The sequence below is a fragment of the Anomaloglossus baeobatrachus genome, chromosome 1 (assembly GCF_048569485.1).
Source record: "Anomaloglossus baeobatrachus isolate aAnoBae1 chromosome 1, aAnoBae1.hap1, whole genome shotgun sequence".
NCBI classification, from domain to species: domain Eukaryota; kingdom Metazoa; phylum Chordata; class Amphibia; order Anura; family Aromobatidae; genus Anomaloglossus; species Anomaloglossus baeobatrachus.
Genome location: NC_134353.1, coordinates 15,343,020 through 15,367,715, shown reverse-complemented (window position 1 = coordinate 15,367,715; position 24,696 = coordinate 15,343,020). Strand labels below are relative to the sequence as shown.

At 48.8% G+C, this 24,696-nt stretch overlaps 1 protein-coding gene across 1 annotated transcript in view; it reads right to left on the bottom strand.

Moving 5' to 3' along the window:
• LOC142303953 (uncharacterized) overlaps positions 1 to 24,696 on the bottom strand; it is a 291,806-nt gene that overhangs the window by 211,404 nt on the left and 55,706 nt on the right. The gene's annotated exons all lie outside the window — the stretch shown is intronic.

Genomic DNA, 24,696 nt, shown 5'->3' with positions numbered 1-24,696 from the left:
GATGGAGCTGCAGGGTGAGTGCATATGAGGGAAGATGGAGCTGCAGGGTGATTGGCATATGTGGGAAGATGGAGTTGCAGGGTGAGTGCATATGTGGGAAGATGGAGTTGCAGGGTGAGTGCATATGAGGGAAGATGGAGCTGCAGGGTGAGTGCATATGAGGGAAGATGGAGTTGCAGGGTGAGTGCATATGAGGGAAGATGGAGCTGCAGGGTGAGTGCATATGAGGGAAGATGGAGTTGCAGGGTGAGTGCATATGAGGGAAGATGGAGTTGCAGGGTGAGTGGCATATGAGGGAAGATGGAGTTGCAGGGTGAGTGGCATATGAGGGAAGATGGAGTTGCAGGGTGAGTGGCATATGTGGGAAGATGGAGTTGTAGGGTGAGTGGCATATGAGGGAAGATGGAGTTGCAGGGTGAGTGCATATGAGGGAAGGTGCAGGGTGAGTGCATATGTGGGAAGATGGAGTTGCAGGGTGAGTGCATATGAGGGAAGATGGAGCTGCAGGGTGAGTGCATATGAGGGAAGATGGAGTTGCAGGGTGAGTGGCATATGAGGGAAGATGGAGTTGCAGGGTGAGTGCATATGAGGGAAGATGGAGCTGCAGGGTGAGTGCATATGAGGGAAGATGGAGTTGCAGGGTGAGTGCATATGAGGGAAGATGGAGCTGCAGGGTGAGTGCATATGAGGGAAGATGGAGTTGCAGGGTGAGTGCATATGAGGGAAGATGGAGTTGCAGGGTGAGTGGCATATGAGGGAAGATGGAGTTGCAGGGTGAGTGGCATATGAGGGAAGATGGAGTTGCAGGGTGAGTGGCATATGTGGGAAGATGGAGTTGCAGGGTGAATGGCATATGAGGGAAGATGGAGTTGCAGGGTGAGTGGCATATGTGAGAAGATGGAGTTGTAGGGTGAGTGGCATATGAGGGAAGATGGAGTTGCAGGGTGAGCGGCATATGAGGGAAGAGGGAGCTGCAGGGTGAGTGGCATATGTGGGAAGATGGAGTTGTAGGGTGAGTGGCATATGAGGGAAGATGGAGTTGTAGGGTGAGTGGCATATGAGGGAAGATGGAGCTGCAGGGTGAGTGGCATATGAGGGAAGATGGAGTTGCAGGGTGAGTGGCATATGTGGGAAGATGGAGTTGTAGGGTGAGTGGCATATGAGGGAAGATGGAGTTGCAGGGTGAGTGGCATATGAGGGAAGATGGAGTTGCAGGGTGAGTGCATATGAGGGAAGATGGAGCTGCAGGGTGAGTGCATATGAGGGAAGATGGAGTAGCAGGGTGAGTGCATATGAGGGAAGATGGAGTTGCAGGGTGAGTGCATATGAGGGAAGATGGAGCTGCAGGGTGAGTGGCATATGAGGGAAGATGGAGTAGCAGGGTGAGTGCATATGAGGGAAGATGGAGCTGCAGGGTGAGTGCATATGAGGGAAGATGGAGTAGCAGGGTGAGTGCATATGAGGGAAGATGGAGTTGCAGGGTGAGTGCATATGAGGGAAGATGGAGCTGCAGGGTGAGTGCATATGAGGGAAGATGGAGTAGCAGGGTGAGTGCATATGAGGGAAGATGGAGTTGCAGGGTGAGTGCATATGAGGGAAGATGGAGCTGCAGGGTGAGTGGCATATGAGGGAAGATGGAGTAGCAGGGTGAGTGCATATGAGGGAAGATGGAGTTGCAGGGTGAGTGCATATGAGGGAAGATGGAGCTGCAGGGTGAGTGCATATGAGGGAAGATGGAGTAGCAGGGTGAGTGCATATGAGGGAAGATGGAGTTGCAGGGTGAGTGCATATGAGGGAAGATGGAGTTGCAGGGTGAGTGGCATATGTGGGAAGATGGAGCTGCAGGGTGAGTGCATATGAGGGAAGATGGAGCTGCAGGGTGAGTGGCATATGAGGGAAGATGGAGTAGCAGGGTGAGTGCATATGAGGGAAGATGGAGTTGCAGGGTGAGTGCATATGAGGGAAGATGGAGCTGCAGGGTGAGTGCATATGAGGGAAGATGGAGTTGCAGGGTGAGTGCATATGAGGGAAGATGGAGCTGCAGGGTGAGTGCATATGAGGGAAGATGGAGTAGCAGGGTGAGTGCATATGAGGGAAGATGGAGTTGCAGGGTGAGTGCATATGAGGGAAGATGGAGTTGCAGGGTGAGTGCATATGAGGGAAGATGGAGCTGCAGGGTGAGTGGCATATGAGGGAAGATGGAGTAGCAGGGTGAGTGCATATGAGGGAAGATGGAGCTGCAGGGTGAGTGGCATATGAGGGAAGATGGAGTAGCAGGGTGAGTGCATATGAGGGAAGATGGAGTTGCAGGGTGAGTGCATATGAGGGAAGATGGAGTTGCAGGGTGAGTGGCATATGTGGGAAGATGGAGTTGCAGGGTGAGTGGCATATGAGGGAAGATGGAGTTGCAGGGTGAGTGCATATGAGGGAAGATGGAGTTGTAGGGTGAGTGGCATATGAGGGAAGATGGAGCTGCAGGGTGAGTGCATATGAGGGAAGATGGAGTTGCAGGGTGAGTGGCATATGAGGGAAGATGGAGTTGCAGGGTGAGTGGCATATGAGGGAAGATGGAGCTGCAGGGTGAGTGCATATGAGGGAAGATGGAGTTGCAGGGTGAGTGGCATATGAGGGAAGATGGAGTTGCAGGGTGAGTGCATATGAGGGAAGATGGAGCTGCAGGGTATGTATGGGGAGCAGGGTGTGTGACATATGGGGGTGTAGTATATTACAGGTGTGCTATATGGAGGTGTAGTATATTACAGGTGTGCTATATGGAGGTGTATATAGTGGTGTAGTATATGGGGGTATAGTGATGTAGTATATTACAGGTGTGCTATATGGAGGTGTAGTATATTACAGGTGTGCAATATGGAGGTGTAGTATATTACAGGTGTGCAATATGGAGGTGTAGTATATTACAGGTGTGCAATATGGAGGTGTATATTACAGGTGTGCTCTATGGAGGTGTAGTATATTACAGGTGTGCTATATGGAGGTGTATATTACAGGTGTGCTCTATGGAGGTGTAGTATATTACAGGTGTACTATATGGAGGTGTAGTATATTACAGGTGTGCTATATGGAGGTGTAGTATATTACAGGTGTGCTATATAGGGGTGTAGTGATGTAGTATATTACAGGTGGGCTATATGGAGGTGTAGTATATTACAGGTGTGCTATATAGGGGTGTAGTTATGTAGTATATTACAGGTGTAGTATATTACAGGTGTGCTATATAGGGGTGTAGTGATGTAGTATATTACAGGTGTGCTATATGGAGGTGTAGTATATTACAGGTGTGCTATATAGGGGTGTAGTGATGTAGTATATTACAGGTGTGCTATATGGAGGTGTAGTATATTACAGGTGTGCTATATAGGGGTGTAGTGATGTAGTATATTACAGGTGTGCTATATGGAGGTGTAGTATATTACAGGTGTGCTATATAGGGGTGTAGTGATGTAGTATATTACAGGTGTAGTATATTACAGGTGTGCTATATGGAGGTGTAGTATATTACAGGTGTGCTATATAGGGGTGTAGTGATGTAGTATATTACAGGTGGGCTATATGGAGGTGTAGTATATTACAGGTGTGCTATATAGGGGTGTAGTGATGTAGTATATTACAGGTGTAGTATATTACAGGTGTGCTATATAGGGGTGTAGTGATGTAGTATATTACAGGTGTGCTATATGGAGGTGTAGTATATTACAGGTGTGCTATATAGGGGTGTAGTGATGTAGTATATTACAGGTGTAGTATATTACAGGTGTGCTATATAGGGGTGTAGTGATGTAGTATATTACAGGTGTGCTATATAGGGGTGTAGTGATGTAGTATATTACAGGTGTGCTATATAGGGGTGTAGTGATGTAGTATATTACAGGTGTGCTATATGGAGGTGTAGTAAATTACAGGTGTGCTATATGGAGGTGTAGTATATTACAGGTGTGCTATATGGAGGTGTAGTATATTACAGGTGGACTATATGAAGGTGTAGTATATTACAGGTGTGCTATATGGGGGTGTACTATATTACAGGTATAGTATATGGGGTGTAGTGATGTAGTATATTACAGGTGTAGTATATAGGGGCGTAGTGAAGTAGTATATTAAAGGTGTACTATATTGAGTTGTAGTATATTACAGGTGTGCTATATGGAGGCGTAGTATATTACAGGTGTGCTATATGGAGGTGTAGTATATTACAGGTGTACTATATTGGGGTGTACTATATTACAGGTGTAGTATATGGGGTGTAGTGATGTAGTATATTACAGGTGTAGTATATAGGGGTGTAATGATGTAGTATATCGGAGGTGTATTATATAGTGGTGTAGTATATAGGGGTGTAATGATGTAGTATATCGGAGGTGTATTATATAGTGGTGTAGTATAATACAGGTGTATATGGGGGTGTAGTATATTACAGGTATATGGAGGGAGTGTAGTATAATACAGGTGTATATGGGGGTGTAGTATATTACAGGTATATGGAGGGAGTGTAGTATAATACAGGTGTATATGGGGGTGTAGTATATTACAGGTATATGGAGGGAGTGTAGTATAATACAGGTGTATATGGGGGTGTAGTATATTACAGGTATATGGAGGGAGTGTAGTATAATACAGGTGTATATGGGGGTGTAGTATATTACAGGTATATGGAGGGAGTGTAGTATAATACAGGTGTATATGGGGGTGTAGTATATTACAGGTATATGGAGGGAGTGTAGTATAATACAGGTGTAGTATATAGGGGTGTAGTGGTGTAGTTTATTACAGGTGTAGTATATGGAGGGAGTGTAGTATAATACAGGTGTATATGGGGGTGTAGTATATTACAGGTATATGGAGGGAGTGTAGTATAATACAGGTGTAGTATATAGGGGTGTAGTGGTGTAGTTTATTACAGGTGTAGTATATGGAGGGGGTGTAGTATAATACAGGTGTATATGGGGGTGTAGTATATTACAGGTATATGGAGGGAGTGTAGTATAATACAGGTGTAGTATATAGGGGTGTAGTGGTGTAGTTTATTACAGGTGTAGTATATGGAGGGAGTGTAGTATAATACAGGTGTATATGGGGGTGTAGTATATTACAGGTATATGGAGGGAGTGTAGTATAATACAGGTGTATATGGGGGTGTAGTATATTACAGGTATATGGAGGGAGTGTAGTATAATACAGGTGTAGTATATAGGGGTGTAGTGGTGTAGTTTATTACAGGTGTAGTATATGGAGGGGGTGTAGTGATGTAGTATATTGGGTAGAACTGAGGTAATTATATTAGTCCGGCCCTCTAAACCAATCCCAATTTCTCATGCGGCCCCATGGGAAAATTAATTGCCCACCCCTGCCTTAGAAAGTGTTTTCTATGTGTTTGTAGGTGTTTGTGTTTGCCTGCCATTGTTTTCAATGGGGTTCAAAGGTGTTCGTCAAACGTTCGACAAACACACCTGCCGTTCGACGAACCGAACCAAACTTGAACACTAGGGGGGTGGTTCATCTCTAGTTACATACAGGACACCAAATTTACTCCACTATTCAGTACAAGCTGCACATTGACACTGTACATTGTATCAATGTGTCAGATCTGTAGTGTTGAACTATGAAAAGATATTATTAGGGATGATAGAATTCCAAAAGATCTGATCCGACGGGTATCAGACGAATACATCCCCGCTATCCGAGGATTCGAGAATCTTCGGAGCCCAATGTAAGTATATGGTAAACCCGGATAATTTCATGTTGGACCTGTCGGTGAGCTGTGGTGACTCGGGAAAAGGCTGAAATGGATGGGAAAAGGCTGAAACAGTATGGGAACAGCCTGTAGAAGGGGCCTCACTGCATTTCTGGTGTCTTGGAATAACGTGGTCAGAGCACGCGGCGTTTACGTAGTCGCCAGAACAGCTCTCACACCAAAGTAAAAGAGGGGAAATTGCTAAGAAACAGTTTCTAGTGCCTAATCACTGTAATAAAATGTGAAATCAATCTCCAAAAAAAACACTTTAGCATATGTTCACACGTTTCGTTTTTTACGGTTTTCTCCCTTTTTTGATTAGAAAGGGCTCTAACTGATAAATTATGTTGGTGTCTCTCTCACACCTCCTTTTTTGGGACATATTTGACAGCACTTTAAATGGTCAGCTACAGTGTGCCCGTTGGGATGTTGACCTTGCTCTCCTCCTCCTCCACCAACACCACTGGCTTCAGAGGCCCTCTACTTAAATGTAGAAAGGGCCACTGGCTGTCCTCAAATCTCAGACTTCTTAGGGCTCTCAGGTGGGCCCTGTAACATACATTGGGGAGGGATGGCAGTCATTTGTAGTTTTCTGCATCCCCTATATCATTATTGTGAAAGTTGGAATACGTACTCCATAATGTAGCGCCCCTGAACCCATCAGGGCACTACTAGGTACTTCATCATGACACCGATGCAGGGCCTATCTCCCAGTACCCTGGTCTACCAGTGCTGGTACCATCCCCACACACAATTCCCCGGTTTCCCACAATTCACCAGAGTGGACTGACAAGCAAGGGATCCAATGGATGGCCAGCCGGGGGGTGGAGCCAGTCCAGTCCACTAGACAACCCAGTGAACAAGGGACGGGAAGTCGGGCAGTTAGTAGAAAGTGAAAGGGGATGGACGTGTCTCCAGACGGGGTCGTTTAGCGGTGAACCCGGTAGAGAGGAGAGTGGCTGCTAGGGAAGGTACACCCGCGTACCTCTGGAGCCACACCACAGATGAGGCACAGGGTCCTAGGTTAGGCGACAGCTTCACGCAGACAAGCATGTACCTGCACAGTGAGGGGACCTTCACGGACCTCATTGACCCAAGAAATATGGGGGCATCGGCAGTAAACCGAGAACCATGGACCGGAGCCAAATGCTCTCCCTACAGGGTTCACACTGCAGGCCATACGGACAGTGGACTGTAAAACAAGACAGTTCGGGGCCCACAGATGCTTCAAGCCATGGGGTCCCACCAAACAGAGAGTGGTGCCGGGGTAAGCGCAAACAGGTCACTACACCAGCACTGGGAAGAATGAGGCCAGGAGCCAAAACCAGCCGTTCTTGGGCCACACAGCCACCAACCAGTGAGTAAAAGAACGTTCAATTGCACTTCTCACCGTGTTGTCTCCCTTCTTCTGTGACAACCTCAGAAATACATCCCCTTGGGTCCTGCCCTGCTTTCGGAGGGCCTAACATTTCAGCTGCCACCCCCATCAGCCCTGGGAGGTCACCCATCTGGCAGCGGCGGTTCTATTACCGTAACCGCAATCCGCAAGTGGCGTTACACTACAAACTATAATCTTTCTTGTAAATATTCCCCATTGAAAAAGTGACCCCAGGGTCACGGAACCGGGCAACGGCCAGCAAACAACCGTGACACAGCTTCCCCGTATATTTACGGCCCGGGACCTAGTACCCCATAGCTCTGGGTGACACAATAACACTTTACAGTGCTATTGCCAATGTGGCCATTTAGGTGTTGGCCTTGCCCTCTTCCACCAACACCATCGGCTCCAGTGGCCCTCTATTCAGATTCTATTCAAATTATTCAGTAATGTATGTTTTATGGACAAATGAACGCAATGACGGGACATCGAAGCTGATATCGATGATGATGATTGCATCTGACCAAAAGTGGGTTTGGAGCAGGAGGCATCATCACCTGCTTCCTGGACCTCAGTTAATGAAGCATGCAGCACCGTGGAAGTGGCAGTTGTTTCACTCTGGAACTCAGGCTTTATTCCACTAGTTAACACCGAGGATTTAAAAAAATTAATTTTCCCCAGGGGGGGGGGGGGATGGTTCAAACACCATGTAGGTAAGCATCCCAAGGTATTTCCAATAGCTCCCAACACCTTTTTTAAAAAAAATTGGTAGGATAAGCAACAAGGCATAACATGCCAAGGAGTTTAATAAATTGAGTTTCCCCAGGGGATAATGGTTCAGACACCATAGAGCACAGCATCAGAAGGTACTCCCAACAGCTCCCAACAGCTTTTTTTTTTACAAAAATTGGTAGGATTTGCAACAGGGCAAGGAGCTCAAAAAATTCTGATTCTGCAGGGGGCCATGTGTAACACACCGTGGAGCACAGCATCAATAAAGAACAGAAATAGAGACTGCCTGACCAATTGTTCTAGACAGTGTAGCCTCGACAGCGCTTGTGCCAATACATAATGTACAAAGGCTGAAAACACGCTCAGACAACACACTCGCAGCAGGGCAAGCTGGCACTTCCAAAGCGTATAAGGCGAGGTCTGGCCAAGTGTTGAGCTTGGAAACCCAATAGCTAAAGGAAACTGAAGACTCTGAAAAGACATTGATATGGTCACCTACATAGTCCCTGACAAAAGTTCTGTCGCTTATCCACGTTATGTAAATAAAAGCTTATAACCTAACTTTAAATTCATCCATTGGTTTTATAAATTACTCTTTTGAAAGCTGAAACCCTCCCAAAATTGGTTGAAGTTATGAAAATAAAGTTGTTGCAAAGCTGAAATATTGATCATTTAATGAACACAGAAAGGTCAGATTTTGGCAAGACAAAAGTTTTGTCGCCCACAGAAAGTAATGTGAAATTCAGACAAATAATTAACTTCTAATACAAAGATATGTTGCATATGTGGCGCCCCTGACCAGGTCAGGCACCACTGGCTACTGCACCCATGCTGGGTAAGTACTTTCAGGTAATCCAAAGGCTGGAATAGGGTGTGTACGCACAAACATATGGCAACCAGGTCTCCCACACCATTAGAAGGGACCCTTAGGTAGTCTCAATAGGAGGCTGTCCTTCAATTCTCAGTAAAGGGTCTAGGGGAGGGCATGGAAGCTAAGTAGCAGAGGCTGTAAGGAAAGTAGGAGGAGCTAGCCAGTCTGCTAGTGAAGAACAGTGGAGAGGTGCAGAGAAACTAGTGAGACCCTGCACGTGAAGTAGCTGTTAGCAGGGCAGAACGGCTACCAGCAAGTCGGTCAGAAAGACGCTGAGGAAGTCAGCTGGTCGAGTACGGAGACTCCTTGTAGCTAGGAACGCACGGGGAAACAGGTCCCTAGAGTGGATGTCGATTTACTAATCTGCTAAACCTGCCGGTGAGGGTACTGGAGGTATAAAAATAAATAATAATAATAATAATAATACCTCACCAACCTACACAGAGTCCGAGCCTCAGCAACAACAGGGGGGCCCATAAGGAGACAGTGCCAAACGCCATCTCACATGGTCCACGTTGCCGGCAAACGAGCCAAAAAGGGGAGAAAAGGGCTGTAGCGACTTCCCTGGATGAATCCCACAGTACTACAAGTCAGGGGTTATCCGAAACAAGAAGTGCTAGTGTGAAGCCCCACAGGTGTTGTATCGGTGCATACCTTCAGGGACTCCACGTAGCTGGTACAGTCTGGTCACAGGTAGGGAACCTTCTTTTAGGATTGTCGTGACGCCACTCTCAGTATTGCGGTCAGCGGGGACCGCCACTGCAGATTAAGGGATGCCTGGGGCTGATGGTGGGTGCAGTCAGTATATTAGCCCCCTGAGAGTGAGGCAAGCCCCAGGCCCCGGTGTATGTGTGTGGGACCACAGGTCGCAGAATGACTCAAACACAGTCCAAGAAGTCTTTTAACGTGTTTACTCACTGTTTGGAGGTCACGGTGAGATGCCCGGGCGACACTGTGATAACCAGGTGGAACCAGGAATTCCAGGAGGCCGTTCTGAGGGTAGCTGTCCACTCGCCTTCCTTGCACTCTTTCTGTTTTAGGAGGATCCTTTGCTTGAAGCGTGGTAGGACCCCTCCAGGGAAGCTGTTACCACCCTGCTCCCCTCTCTCTGGCTCGTCTGCCGGCAGCGTGGCCTTGGTGGGATGGCTTCTGGCCCTGTCCCCTTATGGGCCTGGTGATTGCTGCGTGGCTCAAGCTCTGTGTAGTCGTGGTGAGGGCATGAAGTACCCCCTCCACCTGTAGGTTAAGCAGCTCTGGATGATCTGCTGCCTGTACTGGGGACCTAGTTCCCCTTGTGTGCTCGGATACCGGGATCTCCGTACTCAGCCACCCCTCTTTCTCTGGATGCTCTTCAGGCCGACCCACAGTACTCCGTTCTCCTCCGCTTTCAGCTACAGCACTCCTCAGGACCTGTCTGCACGGGAGCTTCTCTGCTCCCCCTGCATACACTTCAACTTCTTCCTCTCGACTCCTCACTTCCTCTCTCTCTCTGCCCTGCTTCCTAGCAACCAGCCCCTGAACACACCCCTAGCTGGGAATTGAAAGTTAACCCCTTCTGGCTACCCAAGGGTCCCCTCTGGTGATGTGGGAGGCCTGGTCACTATATGTTTGTGTGTGCACCTCATCCTGGCCTTTGGAGATTACCTGGAAGCATTGCTCCCGCATGGGTGCAATACTCTGTGGCGCCTGACCAGGTCAGGGGCGCCACATTCCCCCTTAGTTATCATCAGCACGTCCTCGGGCTGCAAAGACAAGAGAAAGAAAAAAAGGTAATTACAAACTTTTCCCACACAGGGGCAATTATTTACATTTAAACATGCCAGGTACCATTCCACCACCAACCACCCACATGTCCGAAACCCACCCAAAAACCTTCAGGAGGTAGGTCACCGGTCCTTTTGGTAACCAGGTCTGGGCCATCACATTCCCCAGACCTTTCCTCCAATCTTCCTCTCCTGAGGGGAGTGGTGTAAGGTAGGCCCCATAAACAGGCGTACCCGCTTCCGAGTGTTGGAGGGCAGGCCCCATAAACAGGCGTGCCCCCTTGTTGGTGCAGAGCCATGCCCCTCAACAGGCAGACTCTGTGGTTGATACCAAGGAGGTAACTTTTTACAATGCAAAAGTTTGTGGTTAAAGCCAGTTCATAACCAGTGGTCTAACATTTTAAGAAGGTCTCACAATAGTCCTTGTGGGCACATTTCGCTTAAACGTTACCTAACTGTAAACAGGTTAAACATTACATTTCATACAGTCACTTTGAACTAAACTGTACTTTCTCTATAGCGTAATGGGAGCTGACCAAAGTTGCTGCGGGTTGATCTACGCAGTACTATACTGTCATCTGTCTGAGGTTGTGTCCTCCCACCCGATGTATGTGTCTCAATGTGAATAATGGGTGTACTGGGTATTGATACCAATGCATGGTCTTCTGCTTCAGCTACATTTGGCACTTCTAGGTTCTGAACAGGTGCTTCTAGGTCTCCTACTTCTCTAGATTGAGTGAATGTAATGACTGGAATAACAACTGCTCCATTGTATTGAGGCCAACTTGCTGGAAAATCTCCAAGCGCAGTATGGATCATCCTTTCTTTTGGTTCTTGAACTGGCACAGGGTTGGGAATTTCTTCAGGGATTCTTAGTTGTTCAGGACATTTCTTTAGGCGATCTCTAGAAACGACAGCTGTTGTTTTTCCTCCATCTTTGCTGATAAGGCATGTCTTTTCATTGCTAAGCGTTGATGGTAACACAGTATAGGGTTCTTCTTCCCAGTGATTGTCAAGTTTATGACGCCTTCTCTTTCCCTTGAGAACTATATCTCCTGGCATCAAAGGAACAGCAGGTGCTTTTCGATTGTAGGCCTTTTCTTGTTTCTCACGCTGCTGAGTCAGGCTTCGCTCCACACACTCTTGTACTTTCTTGTATTGGGCTTGGCGGTTGGAATCCCAATCAGCACCTTGTTGATGGTCTTCAGGGGTCTCAACTCCCATTTCCAGATCTACTGGCAATCTCCCTGGTCTGGCCCTCATCAGGTATGCCGGTGTGCAGTTCGTGGAACTCACAGGGATGTTGTTATACATGTCCACTAGATCGGGCAGCTTTTCCGGCCACTGACTTCGTTCTTCTAGTGGGAGCGTCTTCAGAAGATCGAGAATGATGTGGTTCATCTTCTCACACATGCCATTGGTCTGAGGATGGTAAGGCGTAGTACGAATCTTCTGGCAGCCGTATAGGTTACAAAACTCCTTAAACACTTCAGCTTCAAAGGCTGGTCCTTGGTCAGTGAGCACTTGATCTGGATAGCCATGTGGTCGACAGAAGTGTGTCTGGAAAGCTTTGGCTGCAGTTTGACCTGTCAAGTCCTTGACTGGTACTACCACCAGGAATCTGGAGTAGTGGTCAACCATAGTGAGAGCGTAGTTGTAGCCTTGTCTGCTGGGTGCCAACTTTACATGGTCCAGGGCCACGATCTCCAGGGGCCGTTTAGTTTGGATGGGCTGGAGTGGTGCTCTCTGGCGGTGCTGGTCTTTTCTTCTAAGATTGCAAGGCCCGCAGTTTCGACACCACTTCTCTAGGGCAGATCTCATGCCCACCCAGTAGAATCTTACTTTAAGTAGGGCCTCCAGTTTCTTCCAACCAAAGTGGCCTGCACCATTGTGATAGGCTTCTAGCACCATCCTCGTATCCTTCTGTGGTACAATCACTTGCCACACCTTCTCATGCGTCCTCGGGTCAATGATGCTCCTGTAAAGTTTGTCTTGATAGATGAATAATCGACCCCTCTCCTTCCATAGGTACTGTGCCTCAGGTGGGGCTCCTTTGTCAAGGCTGGCGCCAGGCTGGCTGATCAGTTTCTTTACCAAGCCCACCGCTGGATCATTTTCCTGGGTCTCCTTCCAGTTGTAATGAGGTAGTGGGTTCAGGGTCACCTCTTGGCGGTTGGCACGCGACTGCCGACACTGTTTTGCTCCATGGCGATGGAACGCTGGCAGCTCAATCTCTTCCAGATCATCTTCATCTTCACCCTCGTCTGCTAGGTGAGGCATCCTGGACAGAGCATCTGCGTTGCCGTTCTTGCGGCCAGCTCGATACTTGACAGTAAAGTCATAATTCGCCAGTCGGGCTACCCAACGCTGCTCCATGGCACCCAATTTAGCAGTATCCAAGTGGGTCAGGGGGTTGTTGTCCGTGAAGACAGTGAATTTGGTGGCTGCCAAGTAGTGCTTGAACCGCTCTGTGATAGCCCATACCATGGCCAGGAACTCTAGCTTGAATGAGCTATAATTCTCCGGGTTTCTTTCAGTAGGCCTGAGCTTCCTGCTGGCGTAAGCAATCACACGCTCTTTGCCTCCCTGCACCTGTGAAAGCACTGCTCCTAGTCCCACATTACTGGCATCTGTGTACAGTACAAATGGCAGACCGTAGTCAGGATAGGCTAGGATCTCTTCACCCGTCAAGGCCCCTTTCATTTGTCTGAAGGAGTGTTCTTCTGCTTCTCCCCAGTGAAATGGCGGGCCGGTGATCTTTCCTTTCTTCTTTGGGTGGCCTACCAGGAGCTCTTGCAAAGGCGCTGCCATTTTCGTGTAGCCCTTGATGAACCTTCTGTAGTAGCCTACCAAGCCAAGGAACTGACGTACCTCCCGGACGGTAGTAGGTGTGGGCCATTCCTGGATGACTGTGACCTTCTCTGGGTCCGGTGCTACTCCTTCTGCACTGACCACGTGACCTAGGTACTGGACCCTTGGCTTCAGTAGATGGCACTTGGATGGTTTCAGCTTCATTCCATATCGGGATAGTGCTTCAAAGACTTCAGCCAGGTGTTTCAGGTGGTCCTCATAGGTCTTGGAGTACACGATGACATCATCCAGGTAGAGCAGGACGGTTTCAAAGTTGAGGTGCCCTAGGCAGCATTCCATAAGCCTCTGGAAGGTCCCGGGGGCATTGCAGAGTCCAAATGGCATGCTGTTGAACTCACAGAGGCCCATTGGGGTGGTGAAGGCCGTCTTCTCCCGATCTTCTTCTGCTACAGATACTTGCCAGTAGCCACTAGTAAGATCTAGGGTAGAAAAGTAGTTAGAGGCTTTCAAGGCAGCGAGGGATTCCTCTATCCTTGGCAAAGGGTAGGCATCCTTGTGTGTTATCTGATTTATCCGTCTGTAATCCACACACATCCTCATCGTGCCATCCTTCTTTCTTACCAGGACCAGGGGAGCTGCCCAGGGGCTGCAACTGTCCCTTATGACGCCTGCCTCCTTCATGTCCTTCAGCATGTCCTTTGTGCGCTGGTAATGGGCTGGTGGAATAGGCCTATGTCTTTCCTTAATGGGAGGATGACTGCCTGTGGGTATGTGATGTTGCACCCCTTTGATCCTACCAAAGTCTAGTGGGTTCTTACTAAAGACCTGCTCGTATTCCTGCACGACCCTGTAAACCCCATGTTTCTGGTAGTCGGGTGTAGAGTCAGTCCCCACGTGTAGTTTCTGGCACCAGTCCTCTAACTGCTTTTGGGAGGTCTCGCCCTCTTTTGAGTCAGCTTGTGTCAGGGGACCTACAGGTGTTATGGCGTCATCTGAGCATGTAAACAGTTTGGCTATGGTAGCGTACCTTGGTAGTCTGGCTTCCTCCTCCCCACAGTTCAACACTCGTACAGGCACTCGTCCCTTGTGTACATCAACTACCCCCCTGGCTGTCAGAATCGTGGGCCAGTGGTCTGAATGAGTGGGCTCTAGTACAGCCTGGTAATCTTGTCCTCTGAGACCTACCGCTGCTCTACACCACATCATCATTTCACTCCGTGGGGGTATCACAATGGGGTTAGCATCCATCACCCGTACACTACCAATCTCACCGCCAGTCTGTTTTACCTGTTGCTTCCTCAGAATGATTCGGATCTCCTTTTGCAAGGCTCTTTGCGACCTGCCGTCAGCACCTTCAACAATCTGGTGAAGCAACAACAACACTTCCCCTAGGCAATTTTCTATGACATTAGTGCCTAAAATCATTTGCGGGTTCCTTTCTCTAACATCAGTGTCCACAACAATCAGTCCTTGTCCCTTCATTTCCTGCCTTCCCACCTTTATGGTTACCTCTTTGACCCCGATCTGGTCTATAGGTTGTCCGTTGGCAGCATAGATGGTGAGGGAGGGGTCCGGTGGTCGGAGATCGCCGTCCGACCAAAACCTCCGATAAAGGACATGCGGGATCGTGGTGACCTGAGAGCCGGTGTCCAATAATGCCGGGGTAGGGATCCCGTCCAAGACGATGGACAGGACAGGACGTCCACCCACGTACTGATCACAGCAGCGACTTGGGCCTGATCTTCTTAATCCTGAGGACTGGCCCTCGGCCCCAGGTTTGACTCGTTTAAAGGACAGGCCCTTGCATAGTGACCTGCCTTCTGGCAACGACGACAGATGGGTTGTCCAGATGAGTCATAGCGATCACTGCTCCTGCCTCGAGTTGGGGGACCTCTTCTCCTCCGCATCCAAGGGACGTCCTCTGGGTTGTCGGCTAGCAGGATCTGATGAGGGACTTTGGTCTCTGAGGGCAACTGCATTGCTTTCAGGATTTGTGCGACGTCCTTAGTGAGCTGCTGCACTTGGGAGGATAGCGTACTTATGGTCTCTGCTGGCGCGTTGAGTCCTTTTGCAGTCATCAGGGCCTGCGTGGAGGATTCTGCTCCTGCAGCCGTGGAACTGGCAGGGTCTGTGTCCACAGGGGGTTGGAGTGCTTTCACTGCCCGGTCTTTCAGAATGGCAAAGTCCACGTCGGGGTGTTCTAGGGACCACAGCTTCATCTGCTTCCCATCCTCAGGAGAGCGCAGGCCCCGCAAGAATTGTTCCTTCATCATCCGGTTTCCTTCCTGATCACTGACAGGGTCCACCAGCTTGAGAGCCCGTAGTGCAGCCTGCAGCCTGAGGGCATAGTCTCTTATACTATCTTGGGGCTTCTGACGGCAGTGATAGAAGTCCGTTCTCAGCTCTCCCTCGGTGCGGTGTTCAAAAGCAGCTGCTAGTTTGGCAAAGATGGTCTCAACAGAGCTCCGGTCATCATTGGTCCAGGACTCAGCCTCCAATTCTGCTGCTTCAGTCAATTGTCCCAGCACCACAGCGGCCCTCTGTTTACCAGTCATCGCGTGCATGTCTAGCAGGGTGTTGATCTTTTTCTTAAACCCGGTCAGCGTGTCTATTTTACCGGCGTATTGAGGCAGCCATTGCGCCCCTGGGGCATACAACAAGGACACTGGCATTATGGGGGCGACCTCGGCCGGCGCAGCTGCGACCGCGGCACCGGCACCAGGTGCTGCGGCGTCCAGCGCGACAGGGGCTGGCATCGCTTGGGCTGCGTCGCCCTGACCAGGGGCATTACCTCCTGCAGCGTCCATTTTTCTTCAGAAATCTGCGCGCTCCCTTTCCACTTCCTGGGTCAGAACGCTCTCTGAATTGTGGGGATTCTGGGGCGGCCACACCTCTTCGTGGGCGGTGCTCTTCTCCCTCGCGCGGGCTGCAGCGCGCGCTTTTGAAGATGGCAATATGGCGGCGGTTCAATTTTTGCGGTCGGACCTCTGAGGCACACGGTCACCTGTCTGAACAGGTCTAGTCCTTATCCTGTTCGTGACGCCAGAAGATGTGAAGCCCCACAGGTGTTGTATCGGTGCATACCTTCAGGGACTCCACGTAGCTGGTACAGTCTGGTCACAGGTAGGGAACCTTCTTTTAGGATTGTCGTGACGCCACTCTCAGTATTGCGGTCAGCGGGGACCGCCACTGCAGATTAAGGGATGCCTGGGGCTGATGGTGGGTGCAGTCAGTATATTAGCCCCCTGAGAGTGAGGCAAGCCCCAGGCCCCGGTGTATGTGTGTGGGACCACAGGTCGCAGAATGACTCAAACACAGTCCAAGAAGTCTTTTAACGTGTTTACTCACTGTTTGGAGGTCACGGTGAGATGCCCGGGCGACACTGTGATAACCAGGTGGAACCAGGAATTCCAGGAGGCCGTTCTGAGGGTAGCTGTCCACTCGCCTTCCTTGCACTCTTTCTGTTTTAGGAGGATCCTTTGCTTGAAGCGTGGTAGGACCCCTCCAGGGAAGCTGTTACCACCCTGCTCCCCTCTCTCTGGCTCGTCTGCCGGCAGCGTGGCCTTGGTGGGATGGCTTCTGGCCCTGTCCCCTTATGGGCCTGGTGATTGCTGCGTGGCTCAAGCTCTGTGTAGTCGTGGTGAGGGCATGAAGTACCCCCTCCACCTGTAGGTTAAGCAGCTCTGGATGATCTGCTGCCTGTACTGGGGACCTAGTTCCCCTTGTGTGCTCGGATACCGGGATCTCCGTACTCAGCCACCCCTCTTTCTCTGGATGCTCTTCAGGCCGACCCACAGTACTCCGTTCTCCTCCGCTTTCAGCTACAGCACTCCTCAGGACCTGTCTGCACGGGAGCTTCTCTGCTCCCCCTGCATACACTTCAACTTCTTCCTCTCGACTCCTCACTTCCTCTCTCTCTCTGCCCTGCTTCCTAGCAACCAGCCCCTGAACACACCCCTAGCTGGGAATTGAAAGTTAACCCCTTCTGGCTACCCAAGGGTCCCCTCTGGTGATGTGGGAGGCCTGGTCACTATATGTTTGTGTGTGCACCTCATCCTGGCCTTTGGAGATTACCTGGAAGCATTGCTCCCGCATGGGTGCAATACTCTGTGGCGCCTGACCAGGTCAGGGGCGCCACACTAGGAAGGCGAGTTAACAGCTACCCTTATACCAGCCTGAAGGATACCTGATTTCACCTGGTGTATCTCAGCATCGCCCGGGTCACCTCACTGAAAACATCTAAAAAGTGAGTAAACAAGTTGAAAGACATCTTGGACTGTGACTGAGTTATTCTGGGACCTGTTTTTCCACCCACCCGAGTCCCTGGGGGCCTGCCTCACTCATGGGAGGCCACAACAACTAGCTGCTGATCCCATCACCCCCAGAAGTTTGCTAAAATAGCAGTGGTGACCACAAACCGTGAGTGGCGTCACGTTACACACAAATCCACATACCTGCTGCCATATACCAGTGAAGCCCCTGTGGCGTCCCTGCGGGTGGAGTGAAGTCCCTGAGGCGATGGCTGCGGCTGGGCTCCACACATAACATTGGTGAATGAAGTTGTGGTGCTATTAGAGCCATAACTAATATTTTGTGTGACTTCCATGAGCTTGAAGGACGGCATCCATGCAGTTCAACAATGATTCATACAATTTATTGATGAAGTCCTCGGGAATAGCAAAGAATGCAGTCTTACATGCCTCCCAGAGTTCATCTAGATATTTTGGTTTTGTCTTCCAAGCTTCCTCTTTCATCCTACCCCAAACATGCTCAATGATGTTCATGTCTGGTGACTGGGCTGGCCAGTCCTTGAGAACCATGATCTTCTTTGCCAGGAGGAACTTTGTTGTAGAGATGGATGTATGAGATGGAGCACCATCCTGCTGCAAAATTTGACCCCTTTTATGATTGGGTATGTAAGAGGTAGCTAATACTTCTTGATATTTTAGGCTATTGATTTTGCCTTCCACCTTGCAAATGTTTCGCACACCCCCATACTGAATGTAACCACAGACCATGATCTTTCCACCACCAAACTTAACTGTTTTCTAGATCCATAAGGGCTCCAGTAGGTCTCCTGCAGTATTTGCGGCGGCTGTGGTGTAATTCAACTGAAGATTCATCAGAGAAATCCACCTTCTGCCACTTTTCCAGCATCCATCTGTTTAGCAGGCTGTGGGACTTGGCAAATGCCACATGTTTTTTTAATTGCCATTTATTTAGTGCTGGCTTCTGGGCACTGATTTGACCATGGAGGCCATTTCGAGACAGATTCCTACAAACTGTTCTAGTTGACACAGGGATTTTAGGTGACCAGGCCTTTTGGAGCTCTGCTGCAGTGGAAGAGAGGCTGGCTTTGGATTTTTTTAACCAACAAAACGTTCCTCCTGAGCAGTTGTCTTGCAAGGTCTGCCTGACCTGGGCTTGTCATAAACATCTCCAGTTTCTTCAAATCTTTTTGTTACTCTTTGTACTTGATGCTGAGACACATTAAAGGTGCCAGCCACCTCTGCAGTGGATCTCGTCTTCAGCCTCTTGATAATCAAGGCTTTGGTTGCAAGGTGGATTTTTGGCATGTTGTCAGAGGTCAAGTTGCAGTTCAAGTTAAGGTCTGGGATGCTGGGTTTCTTTTTATACACACCCACTAATTAACTGATCATTTAGTGAGCACAGGTGAGGATGTAAACTAGGATTGGGTGCATTATATGACAAGGCGACAAAACTTTGGTCTTGCCAAAACTAACCTTCCTGTGTTCATTAAATGATCAATATTTCAGCTTTGCAGCAACTTTATTTTCATAACCTAAACCAAATTTGGGAGGGTTTCAGCTTTCAAAAGAGTAATTTATAAAACCAATGGATGAATTTAAAGTCAGGTTATAAGCTTTTATTTACATAACGTGGATAAGCGACAGAACTTTTGTCAGGGACTGTAGTCCCTCTCCATTTTACTTAAGTGTTCCCTCCTTGTCATAGTTCCCCCAACTGGTATCTGATTCTAAGTTGACGGTTTGTGGAAAAATGGACCAGTTTTGGCACATTAGCCCCCACCCTGTGTTGCTCCTACTATGCGTTGCCCTCTCTTGTAATCCTGTTGTGTGGGATGACACGCTACCTCTGATGCCAGCATTATCTGAAGGTAATCGTTTCATCAACTGCTCCACTACAGCCCTCTTGAATTTTTCCGTAGTACAATCCTTATTTGCCTTGACAAGTAGCGAAGCAAATTTGTCTTTGTAGCGTGGGTGAAGGAAGGTACATAACCAATATTTGTTGTCTGCCAAAATGTGGACTAGCCGACAGTCATGAGAAAGGCAGTGTGACATGAACTGTGCCATGTGTCCCAGACTCCGAACTGGAAACCTTTGTGTGTCACTGTTAAGAATACTTTCTGTCTCATTAAACCTCCTCTCCTCCTCAGTCTTCCTCTCCTCCTCCTCCTCCTCAGGCCATCCATGCTGGACAGCCCTGAAGCTTGGGTTGTCAATCCCTTGGTTACCAACTTCAAAGCATTCCTGTTCTTCATCAAACTCCTCATCCTCATGATGCTGACCAAAGGTGGCCTGAGCCTGTTGGCCGAGGTTGTGTGGATTACTAGCAACCATTGTGAAGTCTAAATCCACACACACCTCGGGTGCATTAACACTTTGGTCAGTCAGACCATCCAGAGAGCGGTTCAATAAACAAATCAGTGGAATGGTAATGCTGATAATTGCATCATCACTGCTCACAATGTTGGTACAGAAATCAAAATTCTCTAGGACCTGAAAAATGTCTGCAATCCACACCCACTCTGCAGTACTTATGTCTGGCAGCTGCGTCTGATGGACATGTTCCAGCTGGAATTGGGATACTGCCCTCTGCTGCTCATCGATCCTGGCCAACATATGATAGGTTGAATTCCATCTCGTAGGGAGGTTACATATTAGTCTGTGATGAGGCAAGTGTAAGCGCTGCTGCAGCACTGCTAGGCCAGCAAAAGAGGGAGATTACTTACGGAAATGGGCGCTAATACATCGTACCTTGGTAAGTAGGTCTGGTATCCCAGGGTATTTTTTGAGAAAGCACTGAACTAAAAATTTACAATTTTAGCCATACAAGGAACGTGTACAAGCTTTCCAAGCTTTAAAGTCGCCACCAGATTACGACCATTATCGCACACTACCATCCCTGGACGGAGGTCCAAAGGGGCAAGCCACTCATCTGTGTGCTCAGTTATTGCTTTCAAAAGCTCAGGTGCCGTGTGTGATTTGTCACTGATACAGATAAGCTTCAGTAGAGCGTGTTGCCGCTTAGCCGAGGCAGTGCTGCAGAGATCCCAGCTGGGCAATGATGTCGACAGTTGGACGCCAGCGGATGGTGAGGAGGATGCACAGGAGCCAGATGAAGAGTAGGATGAGGAGGGAGTTGTTGCTGTGTAGGAGGCTACTGAAACTGTGATTGAAGTGGGGCCCGCTATTCTGGGTGTGGTAATTATATGGGATGTTTCCGGCTCAGACTCTGTACCAGCCACCACCAGGGTCACCCAGTGTGCCATCAGTGAGATGTAGTGTTCCTGTCCAATTCCGCTTGTCCACATGTCTGTGGTTAAGTGGACCTTCCCTGTTATGACATTGGTGAGAGCCTGTTTGATGTTTATGGACACATGATTGTGGAGCGCGTGGATAGCACAACGAGGGTATTTTTTGAGAAAGCACTGAACTACTAAATTTACAATTTGGGCCATACAAGGAACGTGTACAAGTTTTCCAAGCTTTAAATTCGCCACCAGATTACGACCTTTATTGCACACTACCATCCCTGGACGGAGGTCCAAAGGGGCAAGCCACTCATCTGTGTGCTCAGTTATTGCTTTCAAAAGCTCAGGTGCCATGTGCGATTTGTCACCGATACAGATGAGCTTCAGTAGAGCGTGTTGCCGCTTAGCCGAGGCAGTGCTGCAGAGATCCCAGCTGGGCAATGATGTCGATGGTTGGACACCAGCGGATGTTGAGGAGGATGCACCGGAGCCAGATGAAGAGTAGGATGGGGAGGGAGTTGTTGCTGTGTAGGAGGCTACTGAAACTGTGATTGAAGTGGGGCCCGCTGTTCTGGGTGTGGGAATTATATGGGATTTTTCTGGCTCAGACTCTGTACCAGCCACCACCAGGTTCCCCCAGTGTGCCGTCAGTGAGAAGTAGTGTCCCTGTCAAATTCCGCTTGTCCACATGTCTGTGGTTAAGTGGACCTTCCCTGTTATGGCATTGGTGAGAGCACGTTTGATGTTTATGGACACGTAATTGTGGAGCGTGGGGATAGCACAACGAGAAAAATAGTGGCGGCTAGGCACAGAGTACCAATGTTCTAACACCTACAAAAGGTCGCGAAAAGCCTCTGTTCCCACAAGCCGATATGGCAACATCTCAAGAGCTTTCAATCGTACAATGTGTGCAGTTATGGTTTCTGCCCTTGGGTGTGAAACAAAGGGTATTTTCACTTCTTTTTGAAGGTCTGTTGTATGGACAACTGAACGGAATGTTGGGACACCGAAGCGGATGTGATCATTGATGATTGAGTTTGGCCAACATCAGGTTGGGAGAAGGAGGCATCAGAGCCACCTTCTTGCACAGCAGTTTGGGAAGCAGGCAGCCCAGGGGAAGTGGCAGTGATTTGAGTCTGGAAATCGTGTTTTTCACCTAGAGCTTTCAACCATCTAGTGGTGTTCCTGGCTAACATATGCATTCTCATGCTTGAGGTGCCCAAGCAGAAAGTATTTCTGGCTATGCTAAGCTGACAGATTTGACAAATGGCAACCATTTGGTCTGAAAGGCTCTTGGAAAAAAACTCCCACACAATCGCAGCACAGACCCTTGGACTCTGAGATGGCACAGGTGGCTCACGGACCCTTGGACTCTGAGATGGCATTAGGTGGTGCATGGACCCTTGGACTCTGATATGGCACAGGTGGTGGTGTCATGTGCACAGTTGGTTGACCTCTGCCAGTGGTCGAAACCCTATCTCTTACAGCCTTTTGCGGACTATGGGCACATGCTCCTCTGCACCGCTGCTCTCGCAATCCATGCCACCTGTCCATGTTGGATCAGTCACCTCATAATCGACCAGGTCGTCTTTAAATTCCTGAAGGTGAACATCTTCGGTAATGAAGGTTTCAGTCTGACCTGAGGACAACTGTGTCTCATCATCCTCCAACACTTCCACCTGATTGCCCAGCATGTCACGGCCAACAACATGGCTTTCTTCTGTCCTTGGGTGCTCAAAGATCTGGGCATCACTGCACATCACAGCCTCACCTGCATTGGTGGTGTTGCGCGGTGAGTGGCAAGAAAGGTCAAAGAGTCCCGTTAACAGTTCCTCAGAGTAACCTGCTTTGGGGTCATATGTTTCCTTAAAATACTGATGTTGTGAGGAAGGAGGACCAGGCTGAGGATTCAATGGCCCAGCCTCTGGGCTGCTCAAGTCAGTCTGTGTGGACCCTTGGGATTTGCTACTCGACAAGTAACTGGAGGCATTTTCTGCTAGCTAACTCATTACCTGTTCGCACTGTTCAGGGCGCAAGAGTGCTTTCCCATGGGGACAAGAAAATTGGGTTAGGAAGGCAGAGGTAGATACAGCAGGGACCTTTTTCTTTGGCTCGGTCACACTGCTTGGGCGACCACCACTGTTACTACCACCTCGTGCACGGCCCTTACCGCCTCTTTTCCCATTTTTTGAGTTTGATTATTTGAAGGTGAATACTGTAACGTGACCTTTTCTACAGGCAGTGGAACTTATGCCGGGTTGTTAAACTTGTGTTAATAGTTTCCCACGATAGCTGTTTCTGTAAGTCTAAAAACCAAAAGGTACCTTTATTGGACAAACTACCACTTGGAGGAGTCGACAAAGGTGAGCCTCCTGCCTCTCTGCTGTGAGCCTCCTGCCTCCTGCCTCACTGCTGTGAGCCTCCTGCCACCCTCACAGTGCTGTGTGCCACGCTCGCAGTGCTTTTTGCCTCCCTCCAGTGTGCTGTCTGTGATCATTCAGTCCTGTTCATGTCCTCCAGTCCTGTTGGTGCCCCTCTAGTGTTGTCCGTGCCACCGCCAGTGCTGTCTGTGCCTAGCAGTACTGTCCGAGCCCCAGCCCCTCCTTTGATGTATATATATGCCCCAGGCCCTCCTGCTGTGATGTGTGTATATGTCCCCAGACCCTCCTGTGATATATACATATGTGCTCAGCCCCTCCTGTGATGTGTGTGCCTTGAGCGTCTCCTACCTGATGTATATGATTTACCAATCTGTTGACTGTGCTCCAGACCGAGACAAACTTGGAATAGCAGTTGTGAGACACCACATGACCAATATCACTGAACACCACAGCCGCACCAAAGAGAAGCAGCTCCAGCCACCACAGTAAGGGTTAATTAATCAATTAACCAAATATATTAGGGTATTTTTGTGGCCCCTGAAGGGTGGTAGAAATTTCTAAATGGCTCCCAGCAGAAAAAAGGTTCCCCACCCCTGGTCTAGATGCACGGGAGGGTGCTGAAATGCATCACGGCTCACTGTTCAGAGAAGACGCCATGCGATGGAGGAGTCGGGGAGGGTGATCAAAATGTTTTTGGTTTTTTTGTGCAGCAGAGAAATATGTCAGGAGGCCCCCAGGATGGGACATATGTACTGGGAGGAGGACATATTCACCAGGAGAAGTCAGAAACCAGCCTGGGAACATATATACCCACATGTGCCCAGGAGGGGGATAAATAATAATAATTGCAATATATATATATATATATATATATATATATATATACGTATACACACACCAGGAGGCACCCAGGATGTGATATCTATACCAGGAGCAAGATATATACACCATGAGTGGCCTGGGAAGGGGTCATATATACCAGAGGCACATATATGTGTGTGTGTGTATATATATATATATATATATATATATATATATATATATATATATTACATGTTTTGCCAAGAGTGGCAGTGAGACTGTAGGAGGTTTGATGGGTGGGGGCGGAGCTGGGGTGGAGCCTGGGCGGAGTCCCAAGGGGCCCCGAAAATTTTGCCAGTATGGGGCCCTGAAATTCCTAGTGGCAGCCCTGCACTGTAGTAACAGACCGTATGCACCACTAATAAGAGGATTTTTTTTTATTGGTTTAAAGCAGGAACGACTCTTACCTAACCAAGAAATGCACTATCACTGACTCGATAGCTGGTTCTGTGATTTCTTCAGCTGCTAGAAGCTAATGCACACTATCTTCAGCCCTTAAAAGGACTATTTAGGATTCTGCTGCAGGAACGCTATCTCATACAAAGCACTGCACTGTCCCTATACCTGTTTCTACAATTTACACAGCCACTAGCAGCTAATGCTAAATATCTTCAGCCCTTAGAAGGACTAT